This window comes from Copadichromis virginalis, linkage group LG1 (genome assembly GCF_057382275.1).
Source record: "Copadichromis virginalis isolate Kocher_CV1m ecotype Utaka linkage group LG1, C_Virginalis_male_GT1.1, whole genome shotgun sequence".
Lineage (NCBI taxonomy): Eukaryota > Metazoa > Chordata > Actinopteri > Cichliformes > Cichlidae > Copadichromis > Copadichromis virginalis.
The window spans coordinates 11,915,174-11,935,225 of NC_140618.1; the positions used below are offsets into that span (position 1 = coordinate 11,915,174).

Consider the following 20,052-nt stretch of genomic DNA (forward strand, 5'->3'; position numbering starts at 1 on the left):
TAGGGTTGTTTTGTGTGCAAGTGACAGTTGTGTGTGTTCATGTTTTTGGGGGATGGAGGGTTGTATGGTAAGGACAAAGTGTCCTTTTGATTGCATGTGTTGATATACAGGAGTATACCTAAGTAAGTGGTCTTGTGTGCGTGCTTATGCATGATGATTCTTTTTTTTATCTTCTCCCTTTTCCATATTTTGTAAAACTCAACAGTAACAGGCATTCATTCTTCTCCTTACAAGTGTACAAATCATTTAACCTTGCCAAGAACAAAACTACAGTTTACAGTTGAGCTTTTGATAAAGTTTAAGTTACCCTTGCCTGAGGGGAATGACATTGTGCTCCAGTAACTTTTATCTTATTCTGTTTCACGACTTCCTCAAGCCGTGCAGAGTTACGAAACCGATCCAAAATGGTGAGGATACACCTTGAGAGAGAGCATTAAAACAGCCTTTACAGATGAGCTGCAATTATCACTCAGCATGCTAAGGGCTGAATTGTGCTCAAGAGGAAAGTCACTCTACTGCATTTGCCTGATTGAAAATCAGTTCTCATAAACACTGCAATCACCTTTATAGTCTGCCCCAGACAGTTTGATCCTCAGGGGCTGTAATAAACACCCATGGGAATATGAGGTGACAACACAGTTGCCGTTATGTGATAAGTGAGAAGTGATAGCTTACATTGCCATGAATGTATTTCCTTCAATTGATAGACCGAAGGATCTAATTAGTATGTAAGCTGCAATGGGTACTGGTTAAGTTTTCGTACAGTATATATAAATATACAAATTTTTCTGCTCTTTCAACCACTAAATTGCCCTTTTGAAAGCTGATGAGTACATGCCACCTCCTTGTTTTTATATAAATAAACTGTAGTAAAATGAAATTTCATGTACACTGATTTTCATAGTGTAGTTACTATTTCTGCCTCATCTGTCATTTACTCAAGAATACAAGAAGCCTAATGGCAGTGCAGTGCTCAGCTTGGCTCAGTCCAGTATGATTCAATACGACGATGATGTATCTGACTGCATCCTTTCCTCTTGTTTTCAGTGATAGTATTATTAGAATATCACAAACATAAGATTTATGAGACTGAAAATATAGTTTTTATGCTATACTACCCCTGTCTTGAAATTGGTGCCGATCAGGCCTGGCACAAGAACAACTTGCTGTTGTAATCCAACCTCCGTCTATCCATTCTTTTTTTTTTTTTGAGAAGCAATTAATACTCAAAAATAAAACTCACAACATATGCAGTGTTTTGCATCATCTTGTGCCATCAGTCAAAATTCTCCAGATGGGGCTAATAATATGAGTTACCTTTCGTTTCCTGTAAAAGAAAAACAAACAAAAACAAAGTATAAATAGAAGCTGAAAGAATTATTGAGATTTAGAATGACATGTTGCATCTGTGCTCTACAACTCAATGTGACAGGACTAACTGCAATGCTGTTTTGTTTTTCTTCCAGGCCAGTCTAAATGCAAAAGGGATGCAGACTGAGAAAGGATGATGAATTCTCTTCTTAGGGTTGCTCTGACTGTATATCTCAAAGAAGCGGGCTTTAAACCCCCTAAAATGGATCCAATTACGAAGAGGGCTTTTTGGTGATGCTTGTGGAACTGTATGTAATTGTGTAACCCTAATTTTCCTGGCACGGAGGCTCTGACAGAGGCCTGTCATCTCCTCTAAGGCTCTTCTTTCAGGCACGATGCTGAAATGAGATCTCGTCTTAGCTGCAGAAATGCTGAAAGTAATATAACGGACACCAAGAGAACAAAATCACCTTCTTACAGAGAAATCCCTTAGAAGAAGGGCTTTAGCTTCCATATCTACACTGGTCTCTCAGCTGACATGATGCAGTGAAGAGGGCTGTGTGATATCTACTTATAGTGCAGTCTTACAGATGAGAAGAAATTTTTCATCTCTCAAAGCACTGAGAAATTTAATGTTGTCGCTTTAAAAAAAAAACTGTATTCAGTGAATAGTTGTGTAAATATATGCTCTTGAAAAAAGCAAAATTTATAAAAGCCTAATGATGGAAAAGGACCAGACGGGCTTTGGTGGCTGTCTAAATTCACCTTTGTGCACCCATTCCACCTGCCTGTGTCTCTCAGACCTCATAATCGGCAGCAGCATCCTCTGGCACGGCAATCTAATGGCTCATAAATGTTTTATAGCAGTGCATGATCTAGCTGTTCTGTATCTACCTCTGCTATTATGTGTTCTTTGAGAGAAAGAGATGAAAAACAGTCAGTTCCCTATGAATGAATGGATTTTAGTAATATTTTTTTAAATTCATATATAATAATGAAACTCTTTCATTTTTTTTTCTGTCACTGAGGAACAAGAGCCATGTTAACCATACTGATATTCTTCTGATGATAATGAATTGTTTTGAATAGTGTGTGTGTGTGTGTGTGTGTGTGTGTGTGTGTGTGTGTGTGTGTGTGTGTGTGTGTGTAAATTACTGCAGATAGTAGTAGCAAATCTTCTGCCTTTGATCTTTGTAACCATCAAAGAGATCCGACCTCCCAAAGTCAGACAGCCCAGCAACATGCAGTGCTGAATTTCATATGCTTTGAGAGAACGTCAAACAGCATCTCTTCATTTCTCCCTTGCTGGTCAGTAATCTCTGTAAAAGAAATACTATGAGACTGCATAGATAATAAACTGCCAGCTGCTAGCACATACTTAGCACAATAACAAATGTAAAGGCGAACTACTACATGTAGCAGTGAGTGCAAAAAAACCAAAAAAAAAACCCAATTCAGTTATTGTATGGCCCAGTTTGATCTTTTCTTACACTCTTATGACAATAATCCTTTGTAGTAAAAATACCCATTTGCTTTAATTGAATGGAGTAGAATGGAATGCTTGATCAAACTACTGTAGCTTTTTGCTTCACATTAATAATTACTGCTTTTAAATCTCTGTGATTGAGATGGTTAGATTTGTGTTTTTTCTTTGGTGTTGTCTGCCAAGGTGTGCTAAGAATTAGGCACTTAAAAATCAAAAACTATATACAATCTTCCTTTTAGGGCAGCGGTCCCCAACCCCCGGTACCGGTCCTGTGAGTCACTTGGTACCGGGCCGCGAGAGTTGAGGCTCAGGTGTGAAATGTATGGTTTTCAGGATTTTTATCAGTTTTAGTGTTATTTTGTTATCGTTTTTATCGTTAACTCGGTTTTCCTGGGTCTTTTCACTTGTGTTATGAATTGGTACTGGTACTAGTTTTATTTTGTTGTATTTATCCGGGACACCATGAACCGGTCCGTGGCGCAAAAAAGGTTGGGGGCCGCTGTTTTAGGGTACTCTTCTTGTGTATATCTGGGTGGCTTCCAGTGCAAGTTCAGTTTTTAGAATGATAAATTGTAAAGTATTGTGATCATGTCTATATTTTCATCAAACTAAACATAGATAGTAGTCATCAACTGTCTCAGAAACTCAATCCATTTTCATTTGGTAAATCACCACTGGTGGTAAAAGTGAGGTCTCTGGCTGTGGTCCAGCAGTTTTCAGCTTCAGTTCTCAAAAACATTCACAAGGATGTGCAACTTTATTTCATCCTCCAAGGTAAAACTGTCAACTTAAACACGTAACATCCTAACGTATCTGAGGAAAGACCTTATCTGTGACACATGCTATTGTGTGCCGACACATGCTATTGTGTGCCAACACACTGCATTGGAAGAATGTTTTTTTTGGTCATACCAACACAATCTTTGCTAACCACCAGCCCACTTGGCTGTTAGCAAGTTTTTTCACTTCTCCAGAATAAAAGTCAAGCTGATGGTTCACTGTTTTGACACACTGGAGGAAATCTAGTGCACACAACAGAGGCACAAGTGCAAGGGGACAGAACAAGACCTACTCTGAGTGATCTAAATATAGCCACCGTGCTGGAAACCCTCTCTGAACATGCTCATGAAGATGAACTTCAAAGGTAGATGGACCAAATTTAAATCCAAGTATACATTTCATTTTTATTGGCTAATTCTTTGGTCACACATTATTTTTACAAGTTACTGCTGGAACACCGTATTTTCCCAGTGGAGACCATGAAGATTATACTTCATCATATTGTGTAAATATCCTGCCAAACTAAGCCAATGTGTTGTGTCCTGGTGTATGATTTTCTAGTGTATGTCTAACTTGTTAGATTTATGCAATATCCACACTTGTTCTGCTTTTCTGTGGTGCAGGTCTCGACCAAAACAGACAAAGTAACCTCCTAAAACAATCACTCAAATATGATTTCTGTACATATGCTGCACCAATCACAAATATTTGTGCACACAATTTTCAAGTAGGAATACAATTAAATGTATGATAAAGATAAGTCTCTTCACTGTAGGTAAAGATAAGTCTTCCTTATCCATTTAAACTTCATTTGCATTAATGTGGTGTGCTGTTTTCCTTTGCCAAGCAAATTGAAAAGCTGTTCCTTCAAACAAACACGTTCTGTAAATAGTCGGGGAAAAAAAGGTCTCAATCCTAAATTAACCAATTTTTCATTATGCTCTAATAGCAATGGCTTTTAATTAAACATGCCTTTCCCAAAATAAAAATGCATTAAACAGGCATGTGCACTATTAAATTGTTATTTTCCCCACTACTAATTTGCTGGACTGGAGGCTGGTGGTTGTAAGTTATTTTTGTCTTGTCAAAGTTACAAAAGTATTTAAACTTTTCTTTACCTTCACCCGAGCATATTTTTCCACACATAAGCTTTTTAGGGTCAGAACAATATTTACACTTTTGCCACCAGGGAGCTGTTAATCTGTGGCTTGCACTCCTTGCTGCTGAAATGACTCCTTTCCTGCGATTGCTCCAGGAAATTAAGCTTATTTGACTGTTTCCCATACAGTGATTCACTCAGAGGAGCAGTATCTCTAAACATAAACTTAAAAGTTATTATGCCTTTAGATACTGTGTGTGGGATTTATGCAACTTCTTCTTAATTTGTCTCTGCAGCTTATTTAATGTGGGGCGTTTGAAGAGCAAGTTTAAAATTAGTATTTTTTCATCCCCTGCGTTGCTCTTCATTTAGCTGAATTGCAGGCAGTCATTGAAATTCTGAAGACAATGGGTAACCCTTTAGCTCAACCAAGATTTGTAATTTAACACAGTGAAGTTTAACATCCACAATACAATCTCTGCGCACCCACAACAACCACCGACCTGTCTTCTGTTTGTGAGATTTATTCAAATGTTGTTTTGAAGCTTTCTCGAGATATTTGCTACAGGCGGCTGGTAATTGTACACAGTATGAATTGTAGACACTGATTACTTGTTTGTTTCATAACCGGGAAGAGACAACGAAGTGAAGAGACATTTACAATTGATCTGTTTGCAGAGCCACTGCAGGATTCAATTTGTTAACTTTGTTAATGTGTTGATAGTTAAGCTAAGCTTTTACCATTCACCTATATGTCATTTTGACTTATTTAAATACTTATTGATTGCTTTTTACGTAATGTAATTTTCAGGTTATTGTTTTGATCAGTCAGAATTCCTGATGGTAAAGCTACAAAATGTAGTGGCTGTCATACTTCTCCTTTTGAAGAATGGGCTAAAATGTGAATGGGCAGATTCACATTTACAGACTTCTGAAGACCCACCAGAGACCACAGTAGCATCTTTACATTCACTCGCATTTTAGGGTTACCAGCTAACCAAACCCCATGTCTCTGGACTGGGGGCAGAAGCCAGAGTACCCAGAGAGAACTCACGCAAACAGGGAGAACATGCAAACTCCACGCAGAAAGGCCCCGGCCAGATGGTGGAGGCAAACTCAGGGTGTTCTTGCTGTGAGGCAACAGTGCTAACCACTGTACATCTGTGCTGCCCCTCAACACATTTATAAAGACCTCAATTTCTTAAAACAGTTGTGAATTATTTAAATCCTTTTTTGTTATGTTGCAGCAGTTCTTATGTTGACATCACCAGTTATTCAGCAGCAACATCAGCGGCATACTTTTTTAAGTATGGCAATTTCCTGTGTGAGAAACAGAGCAAAAATTACTTTATATGTATAAAAAAACTACCCTAATGTAAAAGACTATCTCTGCAATCAAGTCTTGCCCTGCTGACGTAATGTTAACCCATCTTGCACAGCTGTCAGCCACATCTAGATTCCTGTGAGGGGAAATGACAAATATTTTCCATTAACAACTAAATCACATGATAAAGGAGAAAAAATAAATGTAAATTTAATTACCCTCTATGCTTTTGTCGGCATTCATGCGACATTGTGAGTCTACTTGTGGGAATTTTTCGTTCAGGAGACATTGATTAATTATGCCACACACAATTAGCCTATCAAATCGAGTGTGTCCTCCTCTCCTGTGGAAAGGTGATGTCAGAATTTTATGGGGCATTAGGCAGTAGTGCTCCTTGTGTTTTCTCAGAGCGCCCTGGAGAGAAAGCATTGGGGGAGGAGTGCATTTGCAGGCTGTTTTTGTATGAATAGGGAATCATGAGGCCTGCAGGGTAAAGAGAAGACTAACTGATCCTTTTAGACCAATGTCAATACTGATACCCATCACTGTTTGCACTCCCAGCAGGGTCCATGGCCTGCCTGTAATGTTTGTAGCATCTCTGTGATTGAGAGGAGAAATGACAGTGAGACAAATTAAGAGATCAGGCAGAGATTGCTGCCCTATAGCTCCTCATTCCAGAATGCAAATTGTCTACTAATACGTCTACGTTTTTTATGCATTGCATAGATGGAATCGCTGGGAAAATGTAGAATAATCACTCCTAACCCCATCTCTGTGTAGAGCACAATATAATTTATAATCTAGCACATTTATCCGTAAGCAACATTTTTTTCAATATATGTGAGGTCTATTTAACAATTCTCAGCTCTCACCACGTGTTTCTTTATGGAGGGCCTATGGTCAGTTTGTCAGACTTACCAACATGTTGCCTCATCAGTTTAAAAAGAAAATCTTGTGAAAGTTGTAATCTGCAATTTTTTTTGGTGATGAACAACGGTTGTTGCACTCTGCTGAGGAGAGTTTTCAAACAGTGGAATGAGGATATCCACTGTGTAATGGCAAGTGCTTTATACTAAATGATCAGTTCTTGTATTAAAGTCATTATTCTTGTACATGAAATACAAAAGCCATTCTTTCAGATGCGTTATCAGTTAACACCTCAATCCTCAAAACCAAAGGCCGAATGTATAAACAATGTGTATACAAAAAAATGACCTGCTTCTTGTGTGAATGGGTGAGTGAGGCAAATTCTGTAAAGCACTTTGAGTGCTCAGAGTAGAAAAGCACCATATGAGAACCAGTCCATTTACCATTTACAAAAACTGTTACTTATAGAGATGTCTGGTGAGAATGTTGCTGTCTCTCTATCACACACATGGGTGCATCACACCATGCATACACCTGATATGATGAAGTGGAAGAAATTAAACAACATGGTATTTAATCAGTGCGTAAAATTCAGTGAAGGATTGTGTAAAACTCAACTGATTCCCACAAATTAAGTACCTAAATTCCCACTAATTTCCACACACAGTTATACCAATCTAATTAAGCCCAGTGGTAGCACCGGTGTGGAACACCTGGTTCTTAATATTGGTTTGGTGAGGTTTTTGCTCATGTTTTTCTTTTTTTTGTTTGTTTGTTTTGTGTTTTTTCCCTCTCCCCTTCTTCATCTAGGTCATTTACAAAGTGAATCATCTAAAGGCCTTTACACACCACGCAGGCAATTTGCGGGGATGCTGCGATATGAACAGGGACTCAAACCAGCGACCTACAGGGTTGCTAATGTGCAACTGAAACTTAGCTCCCCACCATTGCATCACAGGCTAGAAAAAACCCAGCATTGCAGTGGCTAATGATATGTCCCATGTGTGGATGTAGTTTTACTGGCTCTCATTTACTGCTTTTTTTAAAAAAATGTTTGTGATCAAAAATGTAGACCTGAAACCATCATTTATTTTTTACCACCTCTTCAAACAGTGTCACGGTTTAATATTCACTGAAAACATGCTGATTCTTTGCTGCTGTATTAATTGCTGCTTGAAATGATTTGTGGCATAAAGAGCAATTTTTAAATGCAAATGAAGAATAAAGTGAGGAAAATCGGCATCCATGGGTAAAGATGGGATTGAAAATCAAGCTCTTGCACATGTGTAACATTTCACAATGATTGGGTTTTATAAAGGGTGCTTATTTGTACTCATGGCTTTTTAAATCTAAAGGAAAAATGCATGTGCACATTCCTGTCCAGGATTTTATGTGTTGGAGCCTGAATGTGTTAAATAGTGAAGTGATGCAGTTATGATTTTACTGTACAGTGAGCACATTAATGGCCATTTTCTTATGTTGAAGGGTTGCGTTTTTGCAGTATGTATGTATTATTCTCCTTCTGAAGTCCCTGTGCTCTTTCAGTAGTTAAATTTTAACGAGCAGAGTAATGATTCACGTGTGGAATTAGTTTTGCATTTCTAATTTATGTATTTTACTGTAAATGACCACTGTAAGCAAGTGTGCCTTATTCGTGTCTTATCTTCTAATGAGGACATCATAAAAGTATCAAATACATTTCTTAGGGATCTCATAACAAAATTCCTTCAGGCAAGTTTTGAGCTTTGTCTTTGATTTTGCAAGACTACACATTATGGTTCTTTGTCCAAAAAATGTGCTACAACTTCACAGCAGTGCGAGAAGCCTCAGTTAACCTTGTCGTCCTTCATCTCTTTCATATTTCACATCCATTTTTAAGATGACAAACCTGAATGTGAGGGTCTTTTCCCTTTCTGGGGCCTTGTTTTTTTAAATAAATATCTAAAAATGTTTTGGCATGTCGTTCATTATCCATTTTTCCGTTCAGTCTCTGTTTTGAAGGTCAATTTACAGTTAATTGGTACAAGTCATGGTCATGGAAAAGTATTTCCATGACAACCATTTGATATATGACTGACTACAAATGCACAAGACAACTCAGCAATCTCCACACATCAGTTCTGCATGAAAGACAGTTGCTGATAAAGGAAAAAATTAAGAAAAAAAAACACTCCTAGTAACATCTGTGTTGATCAGCCAAGCAGTTTAGCTCTCTGAATAAGCTTCAGCTTTTAACCTACTTTACTGGGATCAGTTTGTGTGCATGTATATGTATCCTGTGTAGTATCTTTGCTGTTCATAGGACTGCAGATTCCTGGGATCTGCTAGAGCCACTCACCCAGTTTGAGGGTCACCCCTCTCGTGTGCTCCGATTACCAAGAGGACCCCAGAGCGCTTCTCTCAGCCCTGAGTATTCTCGTGTTCCTTCCTCCTGACGTTGCTATCACTTGGTAGAGATACATGTATCACTACGGCCATCTTCCTCTGCTTCTCCACCAATACTATGTTTGGATGGTTGGCTATCACCAGCTTTTCTGTCTGTATCTGGAAGTCCCACATGATCTTACCATGGTTATTCTCAACCACCCTAGGGGGCATATTCCATTTTGACTTTCGGACTGCCATACCATATTCGGCACAGATGTTCCTGTATATTTGCCATCCACTTAGTTATGGTATTCCATGTATGCCCTGCCTGCTGGCATCATGTAACAGCACCCTGCTGTTATGTGCTGGATTGTCTCAGGTGCATCTTGCCTGGTGTTGACCCCGGGCTTTATGAATCTTGTGCTTAAAGTTTGTTCCTGTGTTGCCATGATTAGTGCCTCTGTAGTGTCTTTCAGTGGTTGGACAAAGCTGAACTCTCAGTATCAACTACTTCTATCTGCTGGTGGTATATGCTGTACAGGAGCGTGTCATTCCATGATGGTTCCTCTCCTTGCTCCTCTTGTGCTTTTAGCTTTCCTCGATATCTGCAAGGGTAGCGCATTTCCCTCAGTTCTGACTAATTTCCTTCTCTTTCTTATCATCCGACTACACTTCTGCAATTCTGAATGACATTCTGATGTCATTGGTATAGATCCTAGTAGTATCAATCAGTGAACTGATGTCTCGTTTACTCTTGGCATACAGCTTAATGTAGGGGAAGTGGCTAACGATTGCTCCATTTTGTAGTTGGTACCTGTTGCCAGTCTTGTTGATGATCTGACGGAGTAGGTACAGGCCTATGCAGAAACAGGTGTGTAGTGTGGACAGGGCATCTCCTTGGTAGATCCTGTACTTGATGACTTGTGCAACTGGCTTGAAGCTGGCCTCAAGTGTTTGGCACATCCCCATCCAATTCATGATGAAGGCTGTTAGGGTCCTGTTGATCTTGTACAGTTCTAGGGATTCCAGGGGGCATTAGGCCATAGGCTTTCTCGTAATCAATCCAGGCAATGCACAGATTGGTTAGTCTGTTCAGTCTACTACTCTGTCTACCAGTAGCTTCTTTTTTGGCTCAAGAAGCATTTAGTTTCTGTGTGAATCATGTCACGGTCTGGTGCTGTCCAGCCCTTCATGTTTGAGACCCTTCCTTGGATGTCTGCCACTGTGATGGTTACTGGACTGTGACTGATCTTGGCTCCACTAGCCACTGAGCATTGTTGCTATGGGTTGCATCCTTTTCCCATACACTTTTCCAGTATTGCTCCATCTCCAGCCTTGGTGGGGTTGTTCTTATATTGTTCACCTGCCACTCCACTGAGAGTACACCTTGGATGGTTTGATGGACTCAGCTGACTCTCTGGTATACGTCCTCAAGCGGCTACTGCTCCTTGTGGCTCTCCATTTAATATGAAACATGGTAGTACACCTTTCTTTGTGGTGAAGGGTAGTGGCTTGATGAAGTGTTAACACCCCCCCCCCCCCCCCCCCCAAAAAAAAAAAAAAAAAAAACCCAAACAAAAACAAAAACAAACAAACGAACAAACTTGCCAAGCTTCTTTTCAGAGAGCTGTGATAAAAGTCCATAGGCATGGGCTGTTTGTGCCAGCATGAGCTGGCTAACATAAGTAATCATTAGAGCGATATTATATGATGAATAAACGAACACTTAGATGAATGTTGGATTTTATGGTGATGCTGTTCACCGTGCTCTGTCTTGTGCAGGTAGCCTCGGGGAATAAGGTCTTCTGTATTGTTGGGAGTAATAATTGTTTCATGCAATAAACATCACTCTAGTGCTGTTATGATAACTCCTTTAAGCTAAGACAAGTGTGCACACTTCCCTGCTCAATGTTGTTTATCCACACATTTAGTTCATAGAACATACCATGAACAACAAATACCGTGAAGAGACTAAAGTGACTACTATCTAAAAACTGCTTAAGTAGTCACTCTTGGTTGTAAGGCTTTATTTTTTAATAACAGAATAAATTTTATGACTCAAGAGAACTGTTGAATATATAGTGTTTTTTTTAATGTACCCTATGTGTGAAGAACAGGAGACATGATTATGGTTAATGAGATTTTAAGCATGAGAACCACCTTTTGTTTTATTAATGAGATTCTGTGTTTATCCTGACTTTGTTGTGGGAGCCCAGTGTCAACAGAGGTCTAATGTCCTTATTACCTTGTCCAGGAGGACTGTAATAGCTGTGCCTAAAAATGTAACGATATGGCCAAAAAAAGCAAAACTCGGCCTAATCCTCATTTTTTACCTTAAGCCAAGTTTTCTCCTCTTCCAGATAACACAACTGCTAGTTCTCCTCTGTTAGTTCCTGCACCTACAACCTGCTGTTGTTTAATATCAACTGCATAGCTTCTGGAGTTGGGTGGTGTTTAACTGATTACATTTATTTTACTCTTGTAGAAATTGCAGAAATATGAATTACTATCATAACTGTCTTTGGTGTGGCTGCAAGTAGATGAAGCTTTTGTGCAGATATATAAAGTATATGTTGCCAGATTTACTATAGCTTTTCTAAAATTGCTGTGTGTGTGTGTGTGTCCAAAATCTTACCTCCTCTGGCCTCCTTTCTGAGATAGCAGCCAATAAATATGTCACTCTGAGACCAAGGCATGGCTCTGAGGGAAATCTCAGATCTCTCTCAAATCAGCCGTTAGAAAGAGAGAGACAGAGGTCAGCGAATTCGCAGTTGTTTTCTGTGCATCCCCCACTTACCTACAACCATCTGCCCCACAGCCCAGCCCACTTAACCAAACTAAAAGCCTTTAGGAGAAGGAGTGGGTCTACAGTAGTAGGGGTCAAGCTGTGGCCTCTCCTCCTGTACTGTCAAGAGTGCTTTACTTTAAATCCACCTGAGGGATGTCTACACATTCGTATCTATGACATTATCTTCATACAAAATGGGCACTTTAAAATTGTATGATGAGCAGAATTTCCATAATAGAAATATTCAATTCAATTCAGTTTTATTTATAAAGCGCCAAATCACAACAACAGTTGCCTCAAGGCGCTTTATATTGCACAGTAGATCATACAGTAATAGTTACAAAGATAAACCCAACAATCATATGACCCCCTATGAGCAAGCCCTTCTGGCGCGTTAAAAAAGAAATATATGTTTATTGTTCCTTTAAAGGTTCTGTAGTATATTTAGTAACATTTCAGTAAAGGCAGTCCATTCTTTCCAGATTTGCCTGAAAATACAAATACTTACAGAAAAATGCTGTTTTTAAGGGCAAAAATAAATTATTGAGAAATTTAAGTGTGCCAGCATAGAAGTGCCATATATATATATATATATATATATATATATATATATATATATATATCAAGTCTTTAATTACATTAAGGTTTAAAAGGGGTGTTGCTAAAACTTCCTCTTTTTCTTTTACACTATTATTTATGGAATTCTAACTTGTATTAACACCTGCTCCAACTTTGGTGTGTTAAACTCCAGTGTTACTTAGTACTAATTAGCAGCTATGTGCTTTCCAGAGTTAGCTGGTGACTTGGTACTTTAACTGCAAATATATCCAAATATTGTAATTTCTGGCTCCACAAAGTCATCACCATTCACAATAAATTGGTGATGCCCCAAATTTATTTATTAATATATTGCCTTGTGCTTGGTTAGTGAAGTTCTGTTATGTTCCTTGAGCTGAGCATTTTAGCTCTTTATTGCTGTTTGGATAACTGGATGGGATAAGTGAGTGGTTGATCTTATTAAGAGGCACAATGCATGCTCGTATGATCAACGACAAGATAGACAGCACCCCACCCCCTCAAACGCATTCCCTGCTTTATTCTTTTCTACTATAATAGGAGCCATATAAACATCATTTTAGAATGATTACATTTTGAAACAAGCAATTGAGACCAAAAACTCATCAGGGAAGGGTCTAAGGTCAAAGGAACTGAGAGTGTTTTTCTGTAAATCTTTATCTATAAATCATTATCAAACAAAGCAGGTTAATGCCACTTCTATTTATTTAAGTTTTCCTACCCAGAAGTGGTCTATTTTAGTTTATTAGTGGTCTATGACCTAATATTTTTCTATTAACTTAAAATATTAGAGTGCATCTTTAAGTGAACAAAAGCAAAAAGTGAAGGACATTTTTGTTTTTGACTCTATAATAAAGTCTGGAAGGATTTTGAGTCCATGCATGTGTTTACTGATAGAGTTTTCTGTCTATTCTGGTCTTTAGGTGCTTGGCATGAACAAACTGGTACTTATATAAAACATTGCATTCCATTGATTATAGCTGTTTACCGGTTGGAATTAGTGAAAGATTAAAAAAAAGCATAACTGATATGTTGGTTCTCTCTTGGTAAACACCAATTACTGGCTCTAGCTTTTGTTTGATTACAGTCAACTAAGGTTTGATTGCAGACATAGCTTTGTTTACCACCTAATATTTGCATGACGAGGTAATCAAATTTAATAACAGAGGAGTATAGAAATGCCTCAGACAGGCCTTATTATTTTTTCATTTCATGTGATTTTTCTAAGCTTTGATTACAGAGAATTGATGGTATTTTGGTTGCTCTTAAGTCTCCTGTCAAATGCCACAAGGTTTCTAAAATTCCAATCTGCGAGTGGGATATTGGGCCATGTGGGTCATGACAAATGCACCCTTCTGGAACACTGAAATAGCAGCACATATGTCTCACACAGCTTCCACTGTATTGTAGCTTGTATGGCTCACATCCAGTTCTGTCAGCCCATGCGACTCAAATGCATTGCCTTTATTTTCCACTGTTTTGATTTGGTTCCATCTGTTACCACTCAGTGAGGGGCTTAAGATATTATTTGACACCCAAGCTTGAGGAAACATGCAGGCTGCAGACCTTCGTAAAATGCTGTAAGTTTGTCTTCGAAACACGAGTAGCTGAAATGCAGGAAATCTAACAATATGTGTCATCATTACATGTTAGTACTGGCATGCAGACCTGCTGTATAATGGCTTAGGATGATCAAGGGGCTCTTTCAAGATAACAAACTGTAATACTTCACAAACAAGATAATTACAAGTGTTTGACTGAAACCATTGATGAGATGGACATGAAGTTCAGAATGCCAAAAGAGGACATAGGTTCACTTTGTAAACTTATCTGTGAGTGGGTATGGGGACAATACTTGCAATCTGTTCATCTCTTCTTACCATGCTGGTGGGAACGTAATTACTGTTGATGATACAAATAAAATGTGCCACTTATGGACTTCTGTGTCACAATAGCGTCCAATCAGACAGGATAATGTGCAGTGTTATTTTAGAGGGATTTTCACCACACTCTGCTGAAGTTTGTTTGAAGTAAACATCTTGCCTTTTTCATTGATCAGGTTTTTTGTGAAACCTGCGTCATTTCTCAAAGTCCCATTTCAGTGCAAGAAGTCTGTCAAAATCCATTTTATACATGCAAAAATTTTGCACTAAAGAGTAATATTATGGGTTTTTTTATTTTTACAAAAGTGAGTTGTGGATGACTGTATCAAATACCCCCAAAGGCCCAGAACTAAAGTGAGAGCTGTTGTAAATGTGTTAAACCGAGAGAACCTCGTAAAGTAAAACTAAGCTGGGAGTGGGATGACTTTTACTAGTGTGTTTAGAATCTAAGGGCTTTAAGTCCTCAAGAATTAGGAGGGAAATTTTCGTTTGACAGCCGAGGAATGCTCTTGGCCTCTCGTGTGTTCCATGTGTTACCTCTACTGTGAAATGATACAGCAAAATCAAAACAGTGTCCTTACTGTGAAAGCACAATTTGGGTTTCTGTAATCAGGTTTTTCTCTCAACAGCTCTCAAAATATGTGCCGACAAACAGAAGAGGGGCCACTAAATGGGGACACTGGCAGGGAGTGTAATGCACGATGAAGATTTTAAAAAGGAGTAAGTATCAACTTAAGTGTTTCCTCCTTTCATGTCATATTCTTATTGGTCGTGTAGCTAAGGTACTGTTTTGCCAAATGATGAAGGGTGAAGTGTATGGACCGCTGTGAAAGGATGATATTCTTTTTTCCCCCTCCGTGAGTTTACGCTGGATCTCTACCACATATAATCTTCTCTCTGATTTCATTACCAGTCTTTAGCGCATCTGTTTAGTGATATCAGTGCTGGAGTTTACTCGCCATACACGTTTGAGAAGTTGACTCTGATTTTGAATAAGATGTGTACTGTTCTAATTAGCATCACGCAGAAACCGACTAATGCAAACTTGAATTGACAAATTTGAATTGACATTGCTTTTATAATTTGAGATTACGGGTTTTAATAAAACACCCTATTCAGGCCTCATTTCCACTCATCACCAGCTGCTGGGTCAATTGAATAATTAAGAATTTAATTCAACTTCAGTTTGGATCCCTATTTTCTAACACAGTCAAGTCTTGTAGTCTAAGCATAAGTAGCAGAGATCAAATAGGGAAGGGATGATGTGCCAAGCAAGAATTTAGTGATGTGAGCTCTATCATGCACTAAAATGGAAAGGTCTGAAGTGGCTTATCTATTTGATCTCTGAATCCTCTGGTTCCACTCCACAGAGTGGGGCTGTTATTTTTCTGCTTGCCCATATTATACTTCAGATTTCAGTGCAACCCTCTATGTATGCAGCATTTCAGTCTGTATTATCCCTCTGGACTGCTCCTCTCATCATTGCCAGCATGTAATACAATACTTTCTATTGACTTCTTGGGAAGCAGCTCTCGCAGTGAATTGACTGTGTTGCTGTGACCTAAAGTAGGCTAATTTTACTCAATGGTGCATGAGTAAATGTTAAGTGAAGCTACTTTCGATATGATAATATTGCATCAGTATGTATCACCATATACCAAGGCGCTTTTTTATCATTTGCTGTTTTTCCAGTATTGACTGTCTTTGGGTAGGCATAGTATTGCTTTACAAAGACCCACAGAGTCCTTGTAAAGCGCTGAGTATTTAGTCGTAATAGTACAGCATGTTCTCCCAAAGTTCTGTGGTATATATATTTATGCATTATCATCAGTAAAGTGCATAGTAATTTTTTGTTTTCAAATAACTCGGAAGAGTCTAATTTAGCAAAATACTGAAAATGTAAAGTATTGGACTTCCGGTTTATGGAGGACTGATATTTAAGATAAACCTAGCAAACTGATAGATCAGCATTTCAGCACCTGAACTGCTGAGGGCAGCACTGCTATAAATCACTATTTTCCATCAACACAGGACTGCTTCAAAAGAGCTAATCATCATTATTTTTAATTCAGTAAAAGGCTATTATGAAGTTAAACATATATAGAGCCAAGCATTACCTTATGCTTGGCTCTATATATGCTTAACTTCATACAGCTTTAGGCTTTAAAAATCTCAAGTATTTGTTTAAAATGTAATTAAAAGGTTTCGCAAACATAAAATGTGTGAAAATGGTATTAATGATTTTAGCGTAACGTAAGAAATAGTTCTATTTTTTATTTTTTGTAACAATGTCACTGCAACAAAAAAATAAACAAAAAATGTACTATCAAAATAGTGGACACAAAAAAATCTAGTTCTTATGGGCCTGCATTAAAAAAAACTTTTAAGTGCACGTTATTTCCAACCAAATCCAATTAACATGCAGCAGAGAATGAAGTAAGGGAACTTTTAATCAACTGTAATTGCACTGTCGCTTTCAACTTAATGTCAGTAGTGGGTCCTATTGGTGCAAAGTAACAACATACTCTTCAGACACACACACACATACACACACACACAAACAAGTACGTATGCATAAAGCCTTTCTGATTTACTGCTTTGTACACATTGTGCTGATACTGAAAATCACACTATGCATCACAGCACCTGATGAATAGACCCAGTGTAAAGTTATAGTTGGGTTGTAACCCTATGATATATGCAGGTTGCAAAGCTGCATGAAGACTGCTTACGAATAAAGTAGTATTTCTGGGGCCGATGTAAAACTGTATAAAAGTGCTTATAACCACACTCTGTCAGTAACTCCACGGGCTCAGTGACTGTAACCTGTGGAATATCCTCTGTATTCAAAAGTTTTTCAAAACCTTTTGAGTGTTTTATACAAGACTTACTGAAGAAATTATTATGAGCAAATTATCCTGTAACTGTATCTGTAAGAAAAGAAAAATAACAAGGGCATGCATCAGTAGATTTTGGTGTTATTTATAAGGCACTTAGACAGGATGGCTGCCTTCATCCTCTGTATGCATTCTCTAGGTTCTGCAAAAACAATTAAAAATAAAAACAGGGACTACACTAGTTTCTTATTCATTTTTTAACATTTTTTAGTCTTTTCAAATGATACATAAAGACCAAAGTCTTAGGACCAAATTTTAAAGCTGTTCCCCCAGGCTTTAACTATAAGATTTAGAAATAGCGGTGCAGTGCACACTATAGGTTATCATTAAATTTTCTTATCAGTAGCGGGTATACCGCCCTGTATGTAACTTTCTCTCATCAGGCTTACATATCTGAGTCATGGATGCACACACACACTTGCATGCTTTTTAAACTGCAAGTCCTCACCTCATCCTTATCTTTACATGAAAATCATTTTAAAGCAACTACAATATTGGCTTTATTTTCGCAAGTTTCTCCTCCACTGTATTACTGCCCTGCAGATCCCTAGATACCCCCATTTCCTTTTTAAACATTATTTTATTGATCTTTATTGCTAGTACCCTGAGTGATATAAACAGAAGGTTTGAATGTTTGTGTATCAGTTGGATATGAATAAGAATGATCCTAAAACCCATAAAGCAAAGCTAGAATATAATGAAATAACAAAATCAAAGAACCAAAAACACAAAACACTGGGTCAACGACCCAGGGACCCTAACAACTTTTAAGCTCCATAGATGTTCGGGCAACTCACTAGCTGGTTGTATTGTTTCATTTTCACTCATATGTATTCAACCTTGCAGTTATAGTTAGCTGTGATTTGGGCCTTGTTGGAAAAACTTCAGTTCAGCTGTCTTGAAAAAGAAACACATGTCAAAAAGAACATTTAAAAAGTGTAGCTAGATGTGCATTTCAATGTAATTTGTTATGTTTTTCATGGAACAATAGTTGTACCTCTTGTATTGTTGTAGATGGCATCATACTGTAGCAATACAGTGCAATAAATGATTTCCTCATATTTTTCAGAGTGCACCCAGCAACTGACAAGTTGACCTTGAATGTATAATGCAGTAGATGAAGCAGTTATTCTAGACAAAGCTGGTTACAACAAAATTCACAACCTTAAACCTAAGAATATGCCGAGATTGTTATCTTTAAGCGTTCTGTCCTAAATCCTGGAAAAGATTGAAGTTATTAGGGGAAAAGTATCTAAAATCCTTTTATTCAGATGTCTAAAGGTAAGGGCAAATATGTGACCACAGTGGGGTTTTTTGCCAGTTAGGAATAATTCCCTACTCTAAGACGGTAGATAAATACGGGTTTATTTTATTCATCTGCAGCTGGAAGTCAGAAAACAAGCTGAAATAACACATATCACAACCCATTTCTTTGCGATTAGCCATGCTTCTCAGCCACTAAAGGGATTTAAGACACGATAATAAAGATAAAAAGGAAACATTAATGATTTTGTTATGTTAATTAAAGGCAAGAGGATTAGCAACAACACAGGAGCCTTGTAAAGAAATAAACAGACAGGGACTCTGACATTTTTCCAAAAACATTTATAATAATAAATGAATTTGGTCCATGCTGTGATCAAACAAATTGTATGGGAATTGGGGGGTAAAACATGAAAAAATTAAATAAATAAATAACACTTCTCACTTGTCTTGAGGGGCAGTTAGAGTTTGAATTCTGTGGTGTGTAAAAGTGTAGCATTAGTAGTGTGCACTGCTGGTCAAAAGTCAGCAGCTACTGAGATAAGTTGTTAATTTGTAAAGAAAAACATTGATTTTAATAAAAATTAAGAAATTGATGAGAAATGTTATAAATTACAGTTAACGATTAATAATAAATAATATTGCCCTGTCTATACAGAAAACATTCAGATACTCGCTTTCTGTAACCACTTTTTTTTAATGTTTAAAGATATTGTTAAAGACTTTCTTATACATCTGAAAACTGTTGTAATGCAATATTTTAATGCAATAGATTTGGCTGTTTAGGTATCTGGAGCATCAGACTATGTGGATTCTGAAAATGATCCAAAAAGATCTAAATCTAAATATTGTTGGATTCATAATTACACCAGTCTCTGCATTCCCAATATACACATCTTAAACCTTGGGAGAACTTAAGACAGAACAAATGAAGATACAGAGTTCTTAATGCCATCTGTCAAGCATGGCAGATACTTTTTATTGGTTGTAAAAATGAAGATTTCTACAGGATAAAATTAATTTTGATCAAGGAAGGCCATCATTCCAATTTGCTGTGTCAAAGCCTTTGGATGTCACTTTACTGGAGGCAATTTCCTTCTACAATGACCCACATCTCACATCTCCATACTCTGCTGTAAACTGTTAAGACAAACTGCTAACAGCTTGTATTTTGTCTATAATGGTGTGGCCAAAGCAGTCACCAAATCACAGTCCTAATGTTGTCCCTCTTGTGGGAAGAGCTTGATCGTATGATATGCAAAAAAAATGGCAATGAAACCAACTTTCATTGCCAGGAAGCTTTTGAAGGAAACATGGGGGAAATGTCTTCATTTACTTTAAACAACTGACAGAAAATAGTCTTCAAGGCTGGCATATGTGCCGGTACAATAGCTATGTGCAGCTTGCTGTT

The 20,052-nt window shown here is 37.9% G+C and overlaps 1 long non-coding RNA gene across 1 annotated transcript in view; it reads left to right on the plus strand.

Annotated features, from left to right (window-relative positions):
• LOC146718375 (uncharacterized) overlaps positions 1-20,052 on the plus strand; it is an 82,705-nt gene that overhangs the window by 23,963 nt on the left and 38,690 nt on the right. Inside the window, exon 3 of the long non-coding RNA XR_014918839.1 lies at positions 15,111-15,201. This is a non-coding gene — a long non-coding RNA (uncharacterized LOC146718375). The remainder of the gene's footprint in view (positions 1-15,110; positions 15,202-20,052) is intronic.